The sequence below is a fragment of the Cervus elaphus genome, chromosome 22 (assembly GCF_910594005.1).
Source record: "Cervus elaphus chromosome 22, mCerEla1.1, whole genome shotgun sequence".
Taxonomy (NCBI): Eukaryota; Metazoa; Chordata; class Mammalia; order Artiodactyla; family Cervidae; genus Cervus; species Cervus elaphus.
Window position 1 is genome coordinate 8,731,880 of NC_057836.1, and position 21,717 is coordinate 8,753,596.

At 43.2% G+C, this 21,717-nt stretch overlaps 1 protein-coding gene across 2 annotated transcripts in view; it reads right to left on the bottom strand.

Annotated features, from left to right (window-relative positions):
• GRAP2 (GRB2 related adaptor protein 2) overlaps positions 1 to 21,717 on the bottom strand; it is a 67,801-nt gene that overhangs the window by 35,766 nt on the left and 10,318 nt on the right. Inside the window, exon 1 of one of the 2 annotated variants that reach the window (XM_043882110.1) lies at positions 6,135 to 6,348. The exons of the other annotated variant lie outside the window; for it this stretch is intronic. The gene's annotated coding sequence lies outside the window, so the exon portion shown is untranslated. Of the gene's footprint in view, positions 1 to 6,134; positions 6,349 to 21,717 lie in introns of those variants that run through there. 2 annotated transcript variants of the gene reach the window in all.

A 21,717-nucleotide genomic window follows, 5' to 3' on the forward strand; every position in this document is an offset into this window, starting at 1 on the left:
CCTTGAGCAAGTTATTTAATCGCTCTGAGCCTCAGTTTCCTCATCTTTAAAACAGAAATGGGACTTTTCTGATGATCTAGTGGTTAAGAATCCACCTGCCAATGCAGGGGACATGGGTTTGATCCCTGGTCTGGAAAGATTCCACATGCTGCAGAGCAACTAAGTCCATGAGCCACAACCACTGAAGCCTGTGTGCCCTAGAGCCCATGCTCTGCAACAAGAGAAGCCGCTGCAATGAGAAGCCTGAGCATCACAACTAGAGAGCAGCCCCGCTCACTGCACCTGGAGAAAGCCCACAAGCAGCAATGAGAACCGAGTACAGCCAAAAATAAGTAGGTAAGTAAAATTTTTAAAGCCTGCCTCATAGTGTGCTGGGGAAAAACAAGTGACATATTCCCCTAACCCACTCAGCATGGGGCTGGGCACATAATCGTTGTTGGCTGTGTTGACTTCTCGCGTTTTCCTCAATTATTGAGACGTGTGGCTCAAGGGAAGAACGAATGAGGAAGTGTATGTCTCATGAAGTCGGGGTGAGAGATAAAATACAGAACAGCCAGTTCAATGTGAATTTCAGATAAACAACACATTGTTTCTAGCATAAGTGTATCCTAAATGTTTACCTTGTCCAGAGAACTCTCGAACGGGTGGACTGGCTCATGGTCAGGGATGATGGCCAAGGATCGTTTGATCTTTTCACCCTCTCATCTCGATTCTCCCTGCTGCTCCTTCTCCCCACACAAGGCCTCTCCCATGAGATCTTTTACACGAAAAGTGTGACAGAGGCTCTCCTGAGGGATGAGACCTGAGGTCTCCGAATGAAGCCTTTAGGTGTTCTTGTGAAGGTTGTGGTTTGTGTGTAGAAGTACGTATTTTCCCATTCATATGCCCTGTGAGCCACAAAATGTCATACTTCCCACTTTCTCTACCTTCCTGGTATTATTTGCTGCTTTTGATATTGTGTGTGTGTTCAAAGACACGATATTACTATTATGCATTCTGGAAAGCTAAGTGTTTTGGTAAGTGGGTTTTATATACTGGAATTTCTCTTTTTCATAAGTGACTTTTCTTATAAACCATGTTTGTGGTAAAGCTGGAATCCTCTAAACCTTCTTATGCATTCAGACTTTTCTCTTGTGATTATTCTGGCATTTCGCATCGTTATTCTCAAATACACTATCTGCTCTCTCCTATCTATAACGTGTCAAAAATTTCCATGCTTGGCATTTGCACTACAGTAAAAAAAATTCCTGGGCACCGGCCCCAGTAAATTATTAGTAGTCTCATCACGTAGTCATCAGGTTGACATTTACTTGTATCACCCATGTATCTAGTCCTGATGACAAATAATCCCTGAATGGGCTGCTGATACCTCATCCTTTCTTTATATTATTTTGCCTTCCTAGAGCCTTGTCTCTTCCTGGAATCATTGCAGAGGAAGTTACTAAACCACCAGCAGTACCAAATGTGGTTCTGTTCTTTTCACGATCTTCTTGTTTTTTATAGTCTTTCATTTCAAATCCTTCATGACCGACTCCCTGCCCAGATTCTTTCCTCTCTCATTCCTCTGTCTGCACGACCAAGAAGCATCCATTTCTCCTCTGGTTAGTCTTCAGATTTTTTGCTGTTTGACCTCACTACTCTCACTCTCCCTCTTCCTCTCGGGAGTATCTCCTATACTTTATCCATTCACTCAACAAGCATCAGTGAATGTTTGTCGAGTGAGTGGATAAAGTATAGGAGATTCTTCTATAGGAGATACCCCACGTTGTGCCTGGCACCATGCTTGATGTGGATCTGGCGTGGATCTGAGAGCATATCCTGCCCTCAGATGGCTCAGGGTCTTCTAGGACAGACAGACAGGTCAACCAAATAAGTGAGGGAAGTGTGACAATGGAGCCAAACCTCAAGTGGGTGAGGAGCTGCAGGAGTGGCTCCTAATGTCTGGCTCCTGGTATGGGCACAGGCATAGCAGGGACCAGGGGAAGCTTCCCTAAAGAGGTGCCAATTGAACTGAGCCTTGTGGACAAGTAGAGGGCATGTATACCACAGACAGAGAGAGGTGTGTGTCAGTAGGAGCTGGGGCAGCACCCAGCTGGTTCATGATGGCCATTGTGGATTGTCAGGAGGCGGGGTTGGTATTTCCAGTGGGGTCAGGTCATGGAGGGCCTTGCATAGCATAGGAAGGATGTTGGGCTTTATTCCAAGGGTGATGGAGACTCACTAAATGCTTTGATACTCTTTGCATTAGGAAATGTTTAATCTGGTGGCAGTATGCAGGGTAAGAGGGCATGGTGGACTAGAGATGAAGAAACTATTACAGGAGACTTGGCCTGAGATGATGAGAGTCTGAACTATGACAGTGAGAGGCGGGGCTCTTTCTTGGCATTCCTGTGCTTTTATCTCCACAGTAAGTGCTTCGCATGTATCCTCTCACATTTATCCTCTTCATTTGCAAGAACCTGAGGGGTCGCAAAGAGTCGAACACAACTCAGCGACTGAACTGAACTGAGGAATGAGAACTATCATTTAATCCATCTGATAGTTAAGGAAACTGAGGCTCAAAAAGATTAGATAATGCCCCAGGTTCACAGGCATCAAAAACTAGTGAAGCTAGAATTCAAATTCAGCCCACTTTGCTCACATGGTGAACCTCGTCTTAACTCAGGTGAGTCACTGGGACTTTTTGACCAATTAGGAGTGACTAAAAGGTAGAGAAGGGTCTAGAGCTGGACCATCCAATAGGAATAGAATACAGATCACAAATGCAAGCCACACGTGTAATTGAAAATATTCTAGTAGCACATTAAAAAAGAAAAGGAAAAACTTTAATTTATTCTATTTAATCTTATATATCCAGAATACTATCACTTCAACAAGAAATCAGTCTAAGATATAAAAATATTTTGTCTTCTTTCTCTGAGCGAAGTCTGGTGCATAATTTACACTGACAGCACATCTTGGTTTGGACCAGCTATACATGAGGTACTTAATAGCACATGTGTCCAGCGGCTGTTAATAGAACGGCTTTCTTCTTTCTTCTGTGGGCAATGTGGTAGATGGAGATGACATTTTTGGAGGTAAGAGAATACAGGAAGAAATGATCCTTTGGAAGGAGTTTGAAATTCAAAACATCTAGGTAGAAACATCTAGGTGGAGATTCCTAGTGTCTGCCTTCTCTTGTCTGTAGGTGTGGATCTCAGCAAAAAGGTCTGAGTGGACATAAAAATTTGGGAGCTAGTCTCATTAGATGGTTGTTAAAACCCTAGGTAAGAAGGAATCACATGGGGAGATTATGTAGATGGATTAGCCTTTGGAAACAGCGGGAAGGCATGGATGCCTTGTACATATGAAGGAGTCTTATCAGTAGCAGCAGGTGAGGTCTCTCCCTTTGAACAGGAAGGAAGGACAAGATGAGTACGGATGCAGAGGGTAAGTCTGTGCAGGTAAGGGGTGTGGGGATGATGGCAGGGGTCCTCCTAGCTCATTCTACTTTCTTCCCTTCTGTAGAGAAATGAACCCTGGCTTTTATGTCTGACTGCTCACAAAATCTGTATGTGAAAAGAAGAGGAAAAGGCAAACAAAATATAAATATTTGCCTAAATGGGGACCAAAACCAAGTTGAGCTTTCATCACTCCTAGTTGCCACCCCATTTTCTTTCTCTCTCATTAAACTTTTTATTCTGAAATCATTATAGACCCACAGGAAGTTGCAGAGAGTACAGAGAGTTCCCCTATTACCCTTTATCCTGCTTCCCCTGATAAAGATATCACGAAACTATAGTATCAAAACCAGGAAACCGATATTGGTACAATACTAATAACTGGACCTCTAGCTTTCCTTTTACCACTTCCTAGCAAAAAGTAACCTGACTAAAAAGAAAAAAGTGATGTAAGATGTAATGTCCAACCTGGTCAAGAGCTTGGTGTGTGTTAAAGAGGTTTATCCCTGTAACTAAAGGACATACAAAGACACTGCAGTAAATGCCAATAAAATGCTCAGGCCAAAAATACCTTCTTACAGCCATTTGTAATTTGCTCCAGCATTATTTGGTTAAACCAGGCTCTTCTCTGTTTGTTTGGTGGTTTTTTCATTTTGGAGAACAGCAAGGAAGGGACTGCTCTGTTAGAGATAGATATAGATATATAGAGAGATATTCGGCAGCATCTCTAACAAGGAATGCATGGTTCAGAAGAGAGAAGCTATGTGCCCAAGGCTGTACTGTTTTATGATCTGGGTCTCTTTGACTACAGCACTTAAGTTCAGTTTACGACATTGTACTATCTCTTGGTATGTGGCTATTTCATGCCCTCATCAACACAGAGGAAAACCGATGGATTAGGAAGGAGTCAGCATTCAGATAAGTGACTCTATTCAATGTTCAAACAGGGAGGATTTCAGAGGAACCCACAGCACCCAACACAATACATTCCTTGATAAACGCTAAGGGGTTAATCGAACCAGCTCACAAAACAGACCCAAAGGAGACAGGCGCATTCCTCAAAAGCAGGATCAAAGAAAGAACCAAGACTCTCTTTGCTTCAAGGAAACAAAAACCAAAGAGAGAAAATTAAGCCGACTTGAAGAGAACAGTGGCTATCCATCGACCGAGGGTTGGTCAAGGCAAGTAACACATTTATTCAGAGAATGAGAGACTTCGGCTGTATTTTCACTGCAAGTGGTAATTTGTTAACGGGTAAATATGGAATGACTTTCTTTCTTCCTTGGTGATAAATGAGCTCACTTTCTCAAAAAAAAAAAAACCCCAATATGTCTGGCAAGAGGTAGAAGACAGAAAAAAAAAAAGAAATATTTCATCCATTAAGATCCGAAAAGCAAAAGAAATACATATTTCTGATAGCTGGCTGGAAAGAGGTTAGCCTTGACAATTCCTGGGTGGCTGAAAAAGGAAAAATTTAGCAGGAACAGGCTGAATAAGGGTGGTCAGATGCCTTAAGGCTGAGTGATCGCTATAAAATGACATTTTTCCTACACAGGCTCCTTATTTATTCTGTGTATCTACACCTTCCCTTATATCACTGAGTATCATATGTGTGCTACCAGTAATAAAATAGTTTTTGTCAAATCCAAGAAGACAGGCTGAGAGCAATTTGTAGCTGTGCAGACAAACTACAGGGGGCTGGACACAGGGACAGGGTTTTGTCGTCTGTTGTAGCCACTGGGAAGGGTCCTCAGCCTTCAAGGGCCAAGACAGAGCGGCACACACGTGCTAAGAGCAGAGGAAATAACTGAAATCAACTTAGCTCTATAAACGTTGTTATCAAATAGTCAAGGGAGGGAAGGAGAAACAAGTCCCTCTTTTGATGGATCGGCTCTGCATCGACCCAAGTTCAAACTCAGCCAAGAGGTCAGTTTTGTCATTAATCTCCCACCAACTGTGCCACTCGACTGTTCGTATCGAATCCCAGCCATTGGTTTGGGGATGAAGAGATGCAGTCTGCATTTTGAAATCCACGCAAATGCTTAAATAGACCCTGCTTTACAGGCAGGCAACAAGAATAACCACCAGATACAACTTCAACTCACCTCACCTTCTAGCTGTTGAAACATGAGACGTTCCTCCCATATCTAGTCCACTGCAGGGGAACTGTTTTTTTCAGGGTCTTTCAAGACCGGCTCTGAGACATATCTTAGATATTACCGTCAAAGTCCTGCAAGTCGACAATGAAATAAAACCAATGCCCGGCCAACAGGCACACCCAGGCAGGCAGAGAGGGTAGGAGTCTCATCACTGCCACCTTCCCCCGGATCACTCTGAACTGCAGATAAGCTAAGCGGGGGCAGCGCGGCCACCGGGGCAGAATGTAAATGTGATCAACGGGGCATCTGGTTTCGCGTCTCTCTGCAGCATTCATGGAAGTGATCATGAAAAAAAAAAAAAAAAATGGGAAGAAGTGAGGAGGAAAAATAAGGAGAGACAGGGCCCCTTCTGGGGAAAACAATTCTAGTCCTGAATTCTCAACTGTGCATTCCGGTGATGGCTTCTACTGAGCGCTGGGTGACAGACACGCTGAGTTAGATCCAGGTTGGGGCCAGGCAAAAGGTGGCAGTTTCTGCCTCAATCTTTCTGCTCTCCCTTCCCCACTCCAATCATGATAAATATATTTATACTCACTTGATTATGTCAGCCAGACAATGCTCCCCTAATTGGCAGTGATCAGGGTTCCAGAATTGCTCAGGTGAACCCGCTGTCTCTATCAGGCAGATCGAGAAGGGGCAGTTAATGGCGTCCTCATTAACAGTTTCCAGTGGAATAAAAAGCAATCCCCCGACTTGTGCATGGTAGTGAATTTTCCTAACAGCTCCTAAAACCAGCCCTTGAGGAACTCAGGCGTACATGAACCTGCCCAGCATAGAATGCTTTTATAAATCTTCCCCACCCCCGGCTCAAGTGCACAGAAAAAAAACCCATAGCCACTTCCTTCTGCTCTTTTGTTCTTTTATGCTTTTTCTCTTTTCTTTTAGAGGGCTTATGGAGCTAACTGTCATTTTTGGTTCTTGGTTCTTTGCAAATTTTAGAGACATCTGGCATGCACTTTACTGCATTTGCCAGCTCTGGTGTTTGTAGATACGTACACGGTCTCTACTGCGTGTGCCTGTGAACATACCACGTGTATAACTTACCAGTGCATAATTTGGAGCTTGAGTGTGTTGGTATATACTGACACGTAAGTGAGAATACCACAGTACTGGTCCTAAGTAACTGCTCAATAAATATTTGCTAAATGAATGCACTAAGGCAAATGCTATTCATTCATTCATCAGACACTTGAATGCCTCTTGGGTGCCAGGCACTGAGCTAAATGCTGGATGTTTGGTGATGCATACTAAGTCCCTGCCCTCAGGGAGCTCACAGTTGAGGGCAGGAGGCAGGCACATGAATAGGCAATTATAAGTCATCTAAGAGACACAGAGATAGAGTCTTGTGTAGGGTAGCACAGAGCTCCTGGGAGAGAGAACTTAGACCACCTACGGGAGGAACAGAGGCTGGGTGTTTGTGGGGGTGTCTCCTGAAGGTGGTAAGGGTTCTGGACAAAGAAGACAGCACAATCCATGGCAAGACACAAGAAACAACAGGATGTGCACAGAGAACCAGAAGCCAGAGGATGCTGCTGGAAATCATGGAGGCAGGGGGTTGACCGGAATGAAGAGGGGGCTCAGGCAGGGACTGGATCTGGGAGGATGGATCCTGGGGGAAGTCAAGGAAAGTAGCTTCCACTGTCTCAGTTAGGGCCCTGATTTTTCTGGATTCTGCCAGAATGTGTATAAGCACACCTCAAAAAAGAATTTGGACCAGCTGCAGAAGCTTTGCTGGAATACATCAGGAGCTCTGGCCATGCCCCGAGCCTGACATTGACGAGCTGGGTGAACCTGACCAAGGGCTGGCCTCTGGATGGGTACACCAAGGGGGTGGACTCTGGGGGCACTAAGAACCCTCCCAGCTTTTCTTCTCTAAGTTGCCTAGATTTTCTGAGGTTTGCAGATAGATCATGCCCGGCTCTGGTTCATGTACACACCGTGGGGCACGAAAGGAATGAGACCTCTTCCGAGCAGCATTCAGGATCACAGAATCACTCACCATCTTTCACTCTGTAGTCAGCTAGAGTGCAATTTCATAGAAATCACTAAGAAGTGCTGCCTGATGGAGATGCCCTACTGTCTTCAACCTGGGTCACAGTCTCATTATTGCAATTCTGAAGACCCCCAGTTAAATTTATAGCACGGATCTCTGTTTGATTTAATTTCTGTGAAACACTGCTTAGCTCACATCCTTTCTGCTCGAAAATCCTCAAGGATTCCACTTTACTTCGAGAATCAAGCCCCCAAATCTTAGAGTGGCCTTCAAGACCACCCCTGATCTAGCCCCCTACCTTAGCTGCTACAACCGGCACCTCTGCCAGCTGGGACTCCTAGCAAAGGCATCCAGGAGTGTTCCTACCACTCTTCTCTACTCACTCTTCTCTATTAGCAGCCTCCCCACTAAAGGTCCAAGTCAAACTCAAGTCCATGTCCTCTGGGAACACTGTCTGATGACCCCTGTCCTTTTCTGAATCCTGTGGAGCACTCACTGACCATGTAGTTCGTTAGTAACTATTCATTTTGCCTTGCGGTTCTGGTCTTCTTGGCTTTAGCTAATTTGTAAGCTCCAGAGGATAGGAACCATGCCTCATTCCTCTTTGCAGGGTGTGGACCTGGCATAGTATCCATCTCATGGAAAGTTTTTTGCTGGTGATGGGTTTTTCTACATTGCAGCCTCTATTGAGTAAAATCCATCGGAAGTGTGGTTACCATTACTGTTATCATAGTGATGTTGAAGTTTTTTCCATCTTTTTAAAAAAAATATTTATTTATTTAGTAAACTGTGCCAGGTCTTAGTTGTAGCATGTGGGATCTCATTCCCTGACCAGGGATTGAAACTGGGACCCCCTGCAATGGAAGCACCTAGTCCCAGCCACTGGACCACCAGGATAGTCCCTTTTTTTCCTTCCTCTTGGGAAAAAAGGAACCTTGGAGAGAGTGGTTTGGTGCAACTGTGCTGGAGTAATGAGAACGTGAAACATTTCTCCCACGTTTCATAAACAGTATTTTACATGCGTTATTTGGGAGCTTAAAGTTCATCCAGGAATGAGTTATTTCACAGATCAGAAGGAGCATATGTGTAATCCACCAGGGGCAATAAGCTCTCTGCTAAATTTAAAGGGGAAAACAATTGAACACTTCATCCTGAAAGTAGAAAGGTTTTGACATCACCTGACCAGAGAGGAACATGAGGGACCTATTTAATTTCTGGCCCCCAGGTTTTCTTGTACATGTTCCATTGAACAACACATGGGAATTTTCACAAAAGAGGAACTGGCATGAAATCAATAAGGAAAATCACCATTTCCTTACTGATCCAACAGCATTTAAGGAAGTTGAGCTCTGCCAATTTGTAGCTGGGCAGTTTTTTAACTGTGCAGAATTTGAAACTGGGCAGTTAAAGCCACCATCTAAGCTGGGAGCTGTGATTTTCCCAGAAGCAGAGCTTCAGGAAGAAAAATATCTTTTAAACGTCAGTTCCATTTTTGCAAAATTGGATCTGTTCATGAAAAATTGCTTTAAGTCCAGGTTTTTTTTTCTTTTCTTTCCTCATTAGTAAAGGATATGATGATTTCTTTTTGCCCACACAGAAATGCATTCATTTACTCAACAAATAAATATTTATTGAGCACCTACCATGAGCCAAACACTGTTTTAGGTGCTGGGGATGTGGATGTGGACAGAAGAGGCAAAGTCCTTGACCTCTGGAACTTGTCCTCTAGTGGGGAGGAGAGTGGAGAGACTGATAACAACCAAGTCAATGAATAAGCAGATATCTTAGCAGTTATCAGGCACAGATAACTGAAACAATGCTAATATCTTATTGTACCTAGAAAATCAATTTCCAGAAAATTAAACATTAAGACTCCCACATCAATATTACCTTAGCTCATGTAAGTAACATATATTAAGGGGTCTTTTAAAAAGATTAACTAGTAGGGAATATATATATATATATTGCTCTTTGCATGTGACATTGACAGTCCCTGCTGACCTTTAACAAGACTGGTGTCTTTGAGGAGCATTTCTAGAAGGATTTTTGCCAACTTGTGTTTGTTCCTTTTGGGCACAGTATGGCACTGTGGCCCTCATAGGGGTCCACACTGGAAACCTCTACTTCCTTCCTAGCGCCCTTCTCTCTTCTCCTCCTATTCTGCAAAACTGGCACCCCTCTCTACTGGGTCTTTATCTTTATTTATTTCTAATTGGAGTATGGGGATGACAGAGGATGAGATGGTTGGATGGCGTCACTGACTCAATGGACCTGAGTTTGAGCGAGCTCTGGGAGTTGGTGATGGACAGGGAAGACTGTCGTGCTGCAGTCCATGTGGTCACAAAGAGTCGGACATGACTGAGCGACTGAACTGAACTGAATAATTGCTTCATGATATTGTGTTAGTTTCTGCTGCACGACATGAATCAGCTATGCTCATATATATATTCCCTCCCTCTTGAGTTTCCATTTCACCCCCTCATTCCACCCTTCTAGGTCATCACAGAGCACGGAGTTGAGTTCCCTGTGCTATAAAGCAGCTTCCCACTGGCTAGCTATTTTATACATGGAGATGTATACATGCCAATTCTACTCTCTCGATTCATTCCGCCCTCTAATGTGTTTTTAAACCCTATCTTTTAAATATGTCTAATATTGACTCCCTTCTTTCCTTCACCTTCTCCTTAGTGAGGCTTTATAGTCTGTCTCCATGACCTCAGCATCCTGCTTTTCCTCTCTCACTCTAGACTCCAAGGCCTCTAGTCTCCCCTCTTCATTGTTTCCAGAATGATCTGTTTAAAACACACCCTTCCCCTGCTTCCCAGGCCTGCAGGACAGAGCTCAGGCTCGGGATGGTCACTGTGGGCCCAGCCCCAGCTGGACCTGGGCAGTTTTGCGTGTCTGCATCCTTCCTAGAGGCTGGCCCCAGGCACACCAGCACTACGGAAGTTAATGGTTGAATACACTCCTCTTTTTACCTCCTCAATCTTTGCCATTTTAAAATACAGCTCAAGCTGGGCCACAAAGGCGTGTGCACTATCTCTGGAGTTTGCCTCAAGCACAGTGAGATCTATGCCGCCTCAGCCAGGGGCAAGGGTCAGGGGTGAGGTCCAGGACCCACTGCTGAGAAGCCCCACCTGGACACTGCGGATGACACTGCAGACACTGCGTGGAGATCACTCCCGGTCTACCACCAGGTCTTTATCCAGACCTAGAGAGCATGCTAAAAAGCAGAGACATCACTTTGCCAACAAAGGTCCCTATAGTCAAAGCTATGGTTTTTCCAGTAGTCATGTATGGATGTGAGGGTTGGACCATAAAGAAGGCTGAGGGCTGAAGAATTGATATTTTGAACTGCGATGCTGGAGAAGACTCTTGAGAGTCCCTTGGACAGCAAGGAGATCAAACCAGTCCATCCTAAAGGAAATCAATTCTGAATATTCATTGGAAGGACTGATGCTGAAGCTGAAGCTCCAATACTTTGGCCACTTGATGCAAAGAACTAAGTCATTAGAAAAGACCCTGATGCTGGGAAAGGTTGAAGGCAGGAGGAGAAGGGGACCACAGAGGATGAGATGGTTGGATGGCATCACTGACTCGACAGACTTGAGTTTGAGCAAGCTCGGGGAGTTGGTGATGATGGTCAGGGAAGCCTGGCGTGCTGCAGTCCATGGGGTCGCAAAGAGCCGGACATGACTGAGCGACTGAACTGAACTGAGCAAGATGATTAGAGAATGGAATTCGTCAATGGTGACATGGATAACTAAACCTGGCCATGAGCTTAGGATGAATGGGGTACCACTTTATGACAAACAAACCTGAAACCTCAAGAAGTTAGGCTGTCTCACTGAGACACCTATGTATGGGAAGCTACAGTTTTTAATAAAAACTGAAAACACAGTGCATGGACAGGGAAGCCTGGTGTACTGGGGTCCATGGGGTCGCAAAGAGTCAGACATAACTGAGCAACTGGACTGAACTGACTGAACTGAATCCTCAAAAGTCACCTTCTCTGTGTAGCCTTCCTAGACCTACCAAAGTGCTAATTGCTCAGTCTTGTCCGACTCTTTGCAACCCTATGGACTTGCCCGCCAGAGTCCTCTGTCCATGGGATTTTCCAGGCAAAAATACCGGAGTGGGTTGCCATTTCCTACTTCAGGGGATCTTCTCAACCCAGGGGTCAAACCTGTGTCTCCTGCATTGCAGGCAAATTTTTTACCATCTGAGCCACAAGGGCAGTGCTGAGTTCTTCCTCCCTTCTGTTCCGAGGTTATTGTGGCACCTTCTTACTTCAAGTATAGCATCAAATGAAAGATCTTGGCCATACTTTGTTTACTTCTGTGTCTTTTCTCCCAAACTGTAAGCTCCTCTAAGCAGGGTGTGTCCTATTTGTAATCTTAGAGAATGGCACAGTACCCGGCACATAGTAGCCCCTCAGCAAATATTAATATTTGATGAATGAATGAATAATTTATCATCTTGTCTGGCTTGGCTTCTGCTGAACTATGCATTTGAGAATTTTGTGACTATTGCAATATGACATAATAAAAGCAACTGACAAATATGGTAAAGAACATAACTTTGATCATATTAACAATAGTTTTAAACATTTGAGCTAATGGACTGAAGCTGATAAGGGGTTCCAAAGCCAAATTATTCTAGACAGTATTTCTGCATGTACTAAATTTGGAGATGGTTGAGAAGTTCAAATAAATGATTAATGCATGTAATACAGAACTATTAAGTAATCTGGATCATTTACTGCAGAAAAGAAGCTTGAAGACACTTAATAATGGTTTTTAATGAAAGGAAAGATTGTACTCCAAGGATGACTAAACACCTTCATTCTGCACGTATATAAAAAAGAAGAAATAAGAAATTAAGTGCGACAAAGATGAAAGTTATGGGAATTCCCTGGCAGTCCAGTGGTTTGGAATTCACACTTCCACTGCTAGAAGCCTGGGTTTGAACCCTGGTCGGGGAATTAAGATCCTGCAAGCTGCGTGGTATGGCCAAAAAATAAAAAAAGATTAAACTTAAAAATAAAAGAGAATTCAAGAGTTTCCTATTGGGATGTGTGAACAAAAAACTCCCATCCCTTGAGAGCTTGGATTGTTCTCAGTGCTTCACCAGTTATAATTTCATCTAATCTTCTTAACAAACCCAGGTGGGTTAGTTTTAGTTATATTATTCCCATTTTACAGGTGAGAAAGTGGAGGCATGGGGTGGATAAGTAACTCCCCTGGGTTGCACAGCTGAAAGACATGTGTGTGTGCTTAGTCGCTCACTTGTGTCCAACTCTCTGCGACCCCATGGACTGCAGACCATAGACCAATTGTAGGCTCTTTTGTCCATGGGGATTCTCCAAGCAAAAATACCAGAATGGGTTGCCATGCCTTCTTCCAGGGGATCTTCCCGACCCAGGGATCAAACCCAAGTCTCTTTTGTCTCCTGCATTGGCAGGTGGGTTCTTTACTAGTGTCACCTGGGAAGCCCACCTATTCTGCTGGTGTGCTCTGCTGTGCTTAGTCACTCGGTCATGTCTGACTCTTTGCAACCCACCAGGCTCCTCTGTCCATGGGGATTCTCCAGGCAAGAATACTGGAGTGGGTTGCCATGCCCTCCTCCAGGGCATTTTCCCAATCCAGGTCTCCTGCATTGCAAGCAGATTCCTTAAGGTCTGAGCCAGCAGGGAAGCCCACCTACTCCGCTAACTGCTGGTTTGAGGCTGAAATCCATCTGAGGATGGATGCCTAAAGCCAAGCTCACTAAGTTAATGGGACCACTTTAAATTTAAACAAAATCGTAATTGTCCACCCTTGCCAGGGCAATTAACTGTCCCGTGGGCTGGATTACACCAATGTGTGTATGTGTAAATTAGAATATCCATTTTTCTGTTCTTCAATCTGGTGAACTGGTCTACCAGACCTTGTCTTCCTGATGAGACAGTAAGTGGTTTTGTTCTGGGGAGTCGGCATACATGGTTTAAGCATCCACATGTGTGTACGCGTTTATCAGACCTGACATAAGTCGAATCAAATTTGGATATCATGGTAATCATTATTTACTTTCAAATTTGGATATCAAAATAAATCAAATTTATTCTTGGGGCTGAAAAGCCAGCAACTTCCTCCTGCTACTTTTTCCTAAGGCAACCTTGTTCAGCGGGCCTGGGGGACAGAAGCGATGGGGTTACCGGCAGCCCAGAGCAGGGGCCGCTGGTTGAGCAACCCCGCCGTCTGTGCAGGAGAGAGTCAGCACTCGTCTGACCTGCCGAGCCCTCCAGCCCTGAGCTACTCTGGGGCTGCAGGAGCCTGGAGGCTGGCTCAGGAGAAGCCAGCGCCCGCAGAAGCCTTGTGAAAAGGGTGTGAATGAGTCACTAGATTTTTCAGGTTGACTGAGATGACTTCTGTTGATTTTCTTCGAATTTAGATGTGTTATCAGTGTTCACACGTTGGGCATAACGGGAAGATGAGTGCACATTTTCTTGATAGAGCCTGACGGTCGGCAGCATTGTGATAAGATTTGGGGTAAGATGTGACTCTGCAAGAAAGCTCTGGTCAGTGCGTGTGGCATGTGTCCCCATGTGCCCTGGGACCTCAAGGGGACATGTCAGCGTGTTCTGAGCTGGGAGGAAACCCAGGGTGACAGGCATGAGTGTTTTGTGTCATTGTGCACAGGTCGGTCTGTGTTGCTATTTACCATTTTAGGGCATCAGAAGCCACTGCTAATTTGTCCCTCTGTAATTTCATGGTCTGGGAAAAGCACTTGCTTTCTAACCTCAGGTTTCCACAATAACCAGAACAATGGTTGGTCAAATGTTTGAGTGATAGAAGATCACTTTACCTCTTCTGGCCTTAGTTTCCTCATCTTTAAAATGGATATAACCATGGACCTATCTTGGGTAGGGTTAAACAGACTAACAAGTCAAGGGCTAAGAGCGGTTCCTGGTATTTAGTTTGCACTAAATTTGTATGTATATTAATGCATGCATTTTGTCCATACAACTTTATATTTGACAGAGAGTCACTCCACTGCTTGCACAAAATAGATTCTTGGTAAATATTTGTTAGTGAAATACATATGCAGTAACATGTTCTGACTGCTCAGTAACCTGTTATTCAGGGACTGATCAGCAAAATTGGATATTAAGATTTTTATCTCTCATAAAGAAATATATATATATATATATATATGTATATATATAAAAGCAGAGTGTTCTGCAATCAAACATCTCTGCAGAGAAGCAGGGAGACAGGTAGTTTTGCATGAAGATCATAAAGGAAATGGCCTGAAGAATTGAGCTGAGGAATATCACTTGAAGAACAAGTAGCAGGGTCCATGACTCAACCCAATCAACAGAATTCCCTAATGTAGTAAAAACAAACAACCCTCCCCAAACCACTTTAAAACTACAAAATATATGTTACTTTTGAGTCTAAAAAATAAATGAATATGAGAAACAGGAGTCAAATCCCTGACCTATATTTACTTCCTACTGATTTTCTAATAATGACAGCTTCAACTTGAATCATTTCATTTAAAAAATAGAATGAGCACTATAATGTTTTAGAAGCTGATACAGTATGACAAGAGTCCCTTAATATTAGGCTGAATCATATGAAATTGCCGCTTCTTTTGATAAAAAAAAACCTGTCAGACATTGTCAGTTTTGAATGGTTCAGTCTAATATATTAATACTTAAGCTAATTGACACTAAATCAAAATTTGTATATTACCTTACCCTTTATTGCCTTTTAACTATGACTATAAAACTAAATTGGCCAATTTCCTCTCTCTTAGTCTCTTAAAATTTGTGCATAGTAGGTACTGAACAAATGCCTTGTTAATTGAGTAGTGCTTTCCATCTTCTGTCAAAAATTAGGCCAAAATTTTGCTATCCTACCTAATGCTGAGACTACCCTAAAATATAATTAACGAAGTGTTAGCTTCATTTCATGTTTCATGATTTAGATAAATCCTCTCTGTTCCTTGTTGGGGCAGCACTGGGAAGCTAATTAATACATTATTAATACGTTGCAGAGGCAAACAAGGCTTGGCTTGCACACACAGCCATGACAAGAATAAATTCAGGTCAGAAATATTGCTGCTAGTAGAGAAAAATGTTATTATAATAATGAGAAATTATTGTTTCTGTGACACATCACTGCACATTGACACATTATAGACTTATAAACGAAGCAGATGGTAGAATCAGGCAGGCTTGTCCCATCACTTAGGGTCTGACTTGGGCATCCAAAGTGCCCTGCGATGAACTAGAAATGATCACCTAGGGGATCCCAGGATTGAAGAGCCTCATTATTACTCATATAAGGTTTTATAACAGTTGGGATTGGTCCCAAACTTAGGAGCATTTACTGAAATAACTGAGCAGGCAGCGTGAATGGTTTTCAATTCAGAAAGCAAAGAGCTCCTTCTACAGTGGAAGAGATGGGAGAGCTCAAGAAGGAGTGTGAATTACCTGTGAGTTATTGCACCTCCCTGGGCCTCAGTTTCCCCATATTTGTTAATTACCTCCCAGAGGACAGTCATTCTCTATAACATTTGTCATTGCATGGGATTATATCTTAAAATGCTATGTATTTCTTTGTTGGGGGGAGGTGGTAGGGAAACAAGAGCTCTAAAATGTCTTATTTTGGTTTTGGTTGACCCAGTGCTGTGAGAGCAGCCACGTTGCATAAGCAGAGTTCTGAGAAAACAGAGTTGCTTTCATTTTTCAAACAGATGAACCACAATCCTCCCTGTTTGGATCCTTCTACAAATTAAATATATGGGTAAGAGAGAGCCCACGAAATCAGCAATTTTAACCTTTCCCTCAATGCTGTGGATTTTTCTTAGAGATTTTTTGGAGCATGGAGTATGCACAGTTCTGCTCTATTAGTGAGATTCCAGCCCAGGGTGACGTGCTCCTACAATAATGTCTTCACGCTAATTACCTTGTAGAATGGTTAGAGCAAGAATAATTCCAAACATACTTGAGGTAATAACCAGTCACATATCCAGAAGGTCAACAGTTCAATCAAAGAGAGAAAAAAATTAGCATATCTTAAGAAATAAATCAAGTGGTTTTGTACAAGAACTCTCATTTAAGTCTACAAGAATACTTAAAATACTGATAAGCTAGGTAATTCTATATTTCCCTTTTTAACTCGTTGAAAGCCTCTGACTTCAAGGTGCAGTGTCAGAACAAGAAGCATCTGGCAGGTGAAGGGAGAAAGTATGTAGTTAGGGAAATTGGCTGGAGTTTTAAGTGAGGGGTCTGTGCCAGGACTGTAGCTCACAAAGTTGGGGGGGTGGGCGGCAGTGCACTGAGCTGATGAAAGAACAGAGGCAATGCTGAAGAGCTGGCATCAGATGAGGGCTCTGGGCCAATCTTCTATTATAGTAACAACACAGCTTTAAGATGCGATAACAATAAATCCCTCGAGTAACTGTACATCAAATCACTATAAACAAACTTACAATCTGCCCTCATCAATGCAGTTTCATAACAGGTTTGATCTTTTCCCCAAATTTCCATTTTTCTATTATTTCTAACGAACACAAAAGAGCAACAGCCGGAAACTGTATCCATTGCTGTCTGTTTGAAATGACTGGAGTTATCTTTTGTTTCAAAGGGCACAGTATTTTCATTTATTTTAAAAATATTAATTGAGCACCTAATATGTCCTGGCAATAGTTGCATGGTTAATCATTTTAGAGATGATTCCTAAAAAAGGTTTTCTGCTCTGCCAAAGGTAAAGTGTTAAAATAATAGAACAGCCCAAGGATTTAAATGTGCTAAATGTGGTACTTTTCATTCTCCAAGAGCCCCACACTTTGCACACCGAGTTCCTTTCAATTACGGGTGCAATGCAAGGTAGAATTGTGTAGAACACAGTCCACGGGCTATTGATCTGAATGGGTACCGTATTCAGTAGATAAAATACAGCTAAGCTGGGATGCGAAGGATGGCTTTTCTCATTTAAACTACAGGAAAACATTGAGGCTGAAAATCAAGTTAGAATGAAAATAAGTTATTCAATTCAGTAACTTTTAAATAGGATGGAGTCTTTTATATTCATTTAAAAATAAGAACTATTGCAAATGAAAAGTATGAAAAAGAGTAAGAAACCTCCATGTACCCCCCACTCACAGGGTTTTTTGTAAGTCTATTTAATAGACCCTGTTTCATTGCAGAGGGTCCTATAGTTAGTTGCTCAAGTGAGGACATTTTTGTATCTGAGACAAGCCTCCAGGGATAAAGCTTTTTTGTAGGACATTTTTGGCCCGTGGAATTCTCTGCTTTATCCCCTAGCCACTTTACTTTGAGCTGTTGGGGAGGGGTGGGCCTGACAAACGCTAGGACGGCCGTGTTCTTCAGCAAGTCACAGGGAGATGGACACCCACACACATAATTTAAGGCTGACGTAAGTGCTGGGGACAAAGAGATTAATTCTGTCTAGGGAAGAACTGGGGAGAGAGAGTGGATTTGGGTCTCACCTTTGAAGGTTGGCTGGGATTTCGAAAGGTGACTATGGGGGATGGGGATACTCAAGTAAGAGTGAAGGCCTAGTTCCAGAATGGTGAGCAGACACAGTCCTTGGGCCAGAGTGTGTGTCCTCAATGGGAGGGGTGTGCTTTGACTGTAAAAAATGTTAAAGACTTCTAGCTTACTGATGGAGGGGGTCAATGCCCCAAATTCTCTAATTTTCTTTTCCAACTGGGTTACCAAGTCTTACTGAACTTTTATATATCATCCAGCTGCTTTTGAAACCCTAAAGTCATATAATCCAGTAATAATTTACTTTGAGAGAGCATGTTACAGTTTACAAATGGCTTTTTTAATACACATTATTACATTTGATCTATATAACAGCCCTGTGACACCACAGGCTCATCTCCAGAAGCTATTTCCTTTTGAAAATAACTACTGGTTATAGAAGCTACTAGCTATAGAAATCAGACAGATTTTCACCGGCAGCTTTATTGTGCTAGAAGCACAAGCCAAGATAAAGTCAGCAATTTGGGAGAGATGAAAGGAGGGTCCTAACACAGACAGAGATTGAGAATCCCAGGAGAATGGTAAGATAGCAGTTTTGGAAATGGAGAGAGACACAGAAGAGGCAAGAGTGCAACAGAAAGTACAGGATGGAGTGAGAAGGTGGCGATCCAGTGCTGGGCGGGCAGTGGTCCTTAGTGCCGCGGCGAACACACAGCCAGTCCATGGTCAACCAATACTTGTTCACCCTTGTTCATCATGTGTTGGCTTGTGTATATATTGAATGGTGCTGTGTGAAACACAATTCAAAAATCTAAAATGGTGGCTTTTAGAACATGGATATTTAATAATACATAAATACATGGATAAAAATATTGAACATGGATATAGAGTGACAAGTTTTTTATAACATTTTTCTCATTTTGCACATCTCCATGTTCTCTCATTCTACAGCATTCCCGTCTATCGTGGCTTTGATAAACTGTTTTTCAGTGCACACACTGAAATGGTGCACTTTTGCAACTACTTAATAGAAGCTAAAGCAACCAACGGACTGTGATTGCTGTAATCTAGCTGGAATAAATCTTACTGACGTAGGATGTATCAACATATCCATTTAGCTTGCTGCAAATCAGTTTACTTTTCTACTTAGAGACATGATGTGAAATGAAATTAATCCAGTTGCAACAAGGCAAGTGCATTCAGTTGAATAAATCCCTTTATGTGGAAAAGAACTTTGTTTTGCAGCTTATTTGAAAGAAAATCCACGCGGCAGTATAGTGCCTTCCCTGGAACTGAACAAATGCATTTATCCCAGCTTTATTTACAGTTAAATTCACATCAGACCTATTTTATACGATAGTGCACTCTATTGTCCTTAGGTGAAGGTCACAGTGAAAGCATTTGGAGGACAACTAAAATTTTACAACAGAACTTTGCCTAAGGACTGTTGTTCCAACTAGACTATGAACTCGGCAAAGACGGACACCTTCTTGGAGAGAAAAGAGACAGATAAAAACCAACAAAACCATGTATATCCTTTTCTATTCTGTCTCCTTTGCCTCCACTGTCAAAAGGGCAATCCGCACACACAGTGTATATTTAATAAATACATTTTGGTAGTGGCTATCACAAGCAGGCAACACTTGGAGAGGGTCCAGAGAATAACAAAGGGATTAAGAGGTTGGGTAGAGACTCTCAGGGTGACACGCTTATGAAATTGAGGTAAATTGAGCTAAAGAGCTTGGAGAAGGGAAGGCTGGTTTTGGCAGCTGCGAAGGTAAGTTGGTCTTGTTTACCATTACCGAATGTTAGAAAGCACAGCGTATGAAGGGTAGGATGAAAGAAAGCCGACTTACGTCCGGTAAGGTGATATAAGGTTAGGAATGCAGAAGCAGTTTTGACTTAGATGGTTTATAAGGCATCAACATAGGTCCTTAATAAATCTTTCTTAGGGGGACTCCCCTGGTGGTCCAGTGGTTAAGAATCCAGCTTGCAATGCAGGGACACGGGTTCGGTCCCTGGACAGGGACCTAAGATCCCACGTGCTGCAGAGCAACTAAGCCCACCTGCTGTAAGTATTGAGTTCATGTACCGCAACTAGAGAGTCCGTGGGCCAAAACGAAAGATCTCACATGATGCCATGAAGATCCTGAGTGCCACAACTAAGACCCCTCGCAGCCAAATAAATAAATAAATATTTTTTTAAAGCAATCTTTCTTTGAAAATGTTACAGTTGAAGAGTAGGCCACCTTTCTGAAATGAGTTAGGTGCTGTGCAGTAGGGAAATGACTCAGAGGATCTCTCAAGTTCTAGCCAGTTCTTAGGCTATGAATTTTCAGCAGCCAGTGTCAGGAGCCGACTTGCTTCTTGTCCACCTTACTCCATAGCTGGAAGCCCATGACCTCTTCCTGCAAGTCAGCCACACTGTACTCTCAACCCTAAGGCTCTTCTTGGTTGGGAGCGATTTAAAAAGCTCACTCTAGCTAAGAGCTCAGCTAACTGTCACCAGGTCATCCCCTGCTGCTAGGCTGGCTCTGAGGTGTCCAGTTCTAACAAGTGGGGTTCTGCCTTGCACCTAAGTCTGTCTTTTACTGGATTTACTGGAAATCCACCTGCGTCTTCCTATGATAACACCGGAAATCCTTTCTTGCTTTCCAGGTCTAATGTGACTTTGGGATCACATCGAGTATCCAGTCTAGGACTGAAGCTTTGTTTCAGCCCACACCACCCCCTACCCCCAGCTCAGACTTGATGTCCAGTCTCTGAACCCCAACCCTGTTACCTAGGCAGTCTGTGCACAGAGCGTTGGTTACAAGCTCTCTGACATCTCTCCTCTCATCTGTGGCTGGATTCTCTATTCGCTGCCCGCCCAGGCTCCCAGCGTCATAACTCAGGCCACTACCAGTCCCCTTGCTCTTCTCCTATCAGGTGATGACACGCCACATGGCTTCATTTTCCTGCATATCCTGCTGCGAACCGTTGCACGTAGGAGTCCCTCTCTACAAACCACATACCTCCACAACGGGCCTTCCCAACCTTGTTGCTATTGACATGTATGTCTTTATGGTGAGGGGTAGTCTGTGCATTGCAGGATCCAAAACTAGCATTGCTGGCTTCTACTCACCAGATGCCAGAGGCAGCCCTTCTCCTCCACCCCCAAATTGTGACAAACAAAAATGTCTCCAAGCATTGCCAATTGTCTCTGATGGGGAGGGTGTTTCAAAATTGCCCTTCGTAAGGACTTCCTTGGTGGTCAGGTGGTTAAGACTCTGTGCTTCCACTGCAGGGAACAAGGGTTCAATCCCTGGTTGGGGAACTGAGATCCTGCATGCCATGTGGCATGGCAAAAACAAAAGAAGAAGAATGAAAATTACTCCCTTTTGAGAATTCTTGCTCTACAAGAACCCAGAAAGGCAAGAGCATTTTAAAGTCAATTATAGATACTTTGAGGAAGAGTCAGCTGTGTCTAGAATACTTAAATCTGGTAAACATTTAACAACTCTGCCCTAAGCTAGTTTAAAAGGGTTTCCCAGGTGGCTCAGTGGTAAAGAACCTGCCTGCCAATGCAGGAGAAAGGGGTTCAATCCCTGGGTCAGGAAGATCCCTTGGAGGAGAAAATGG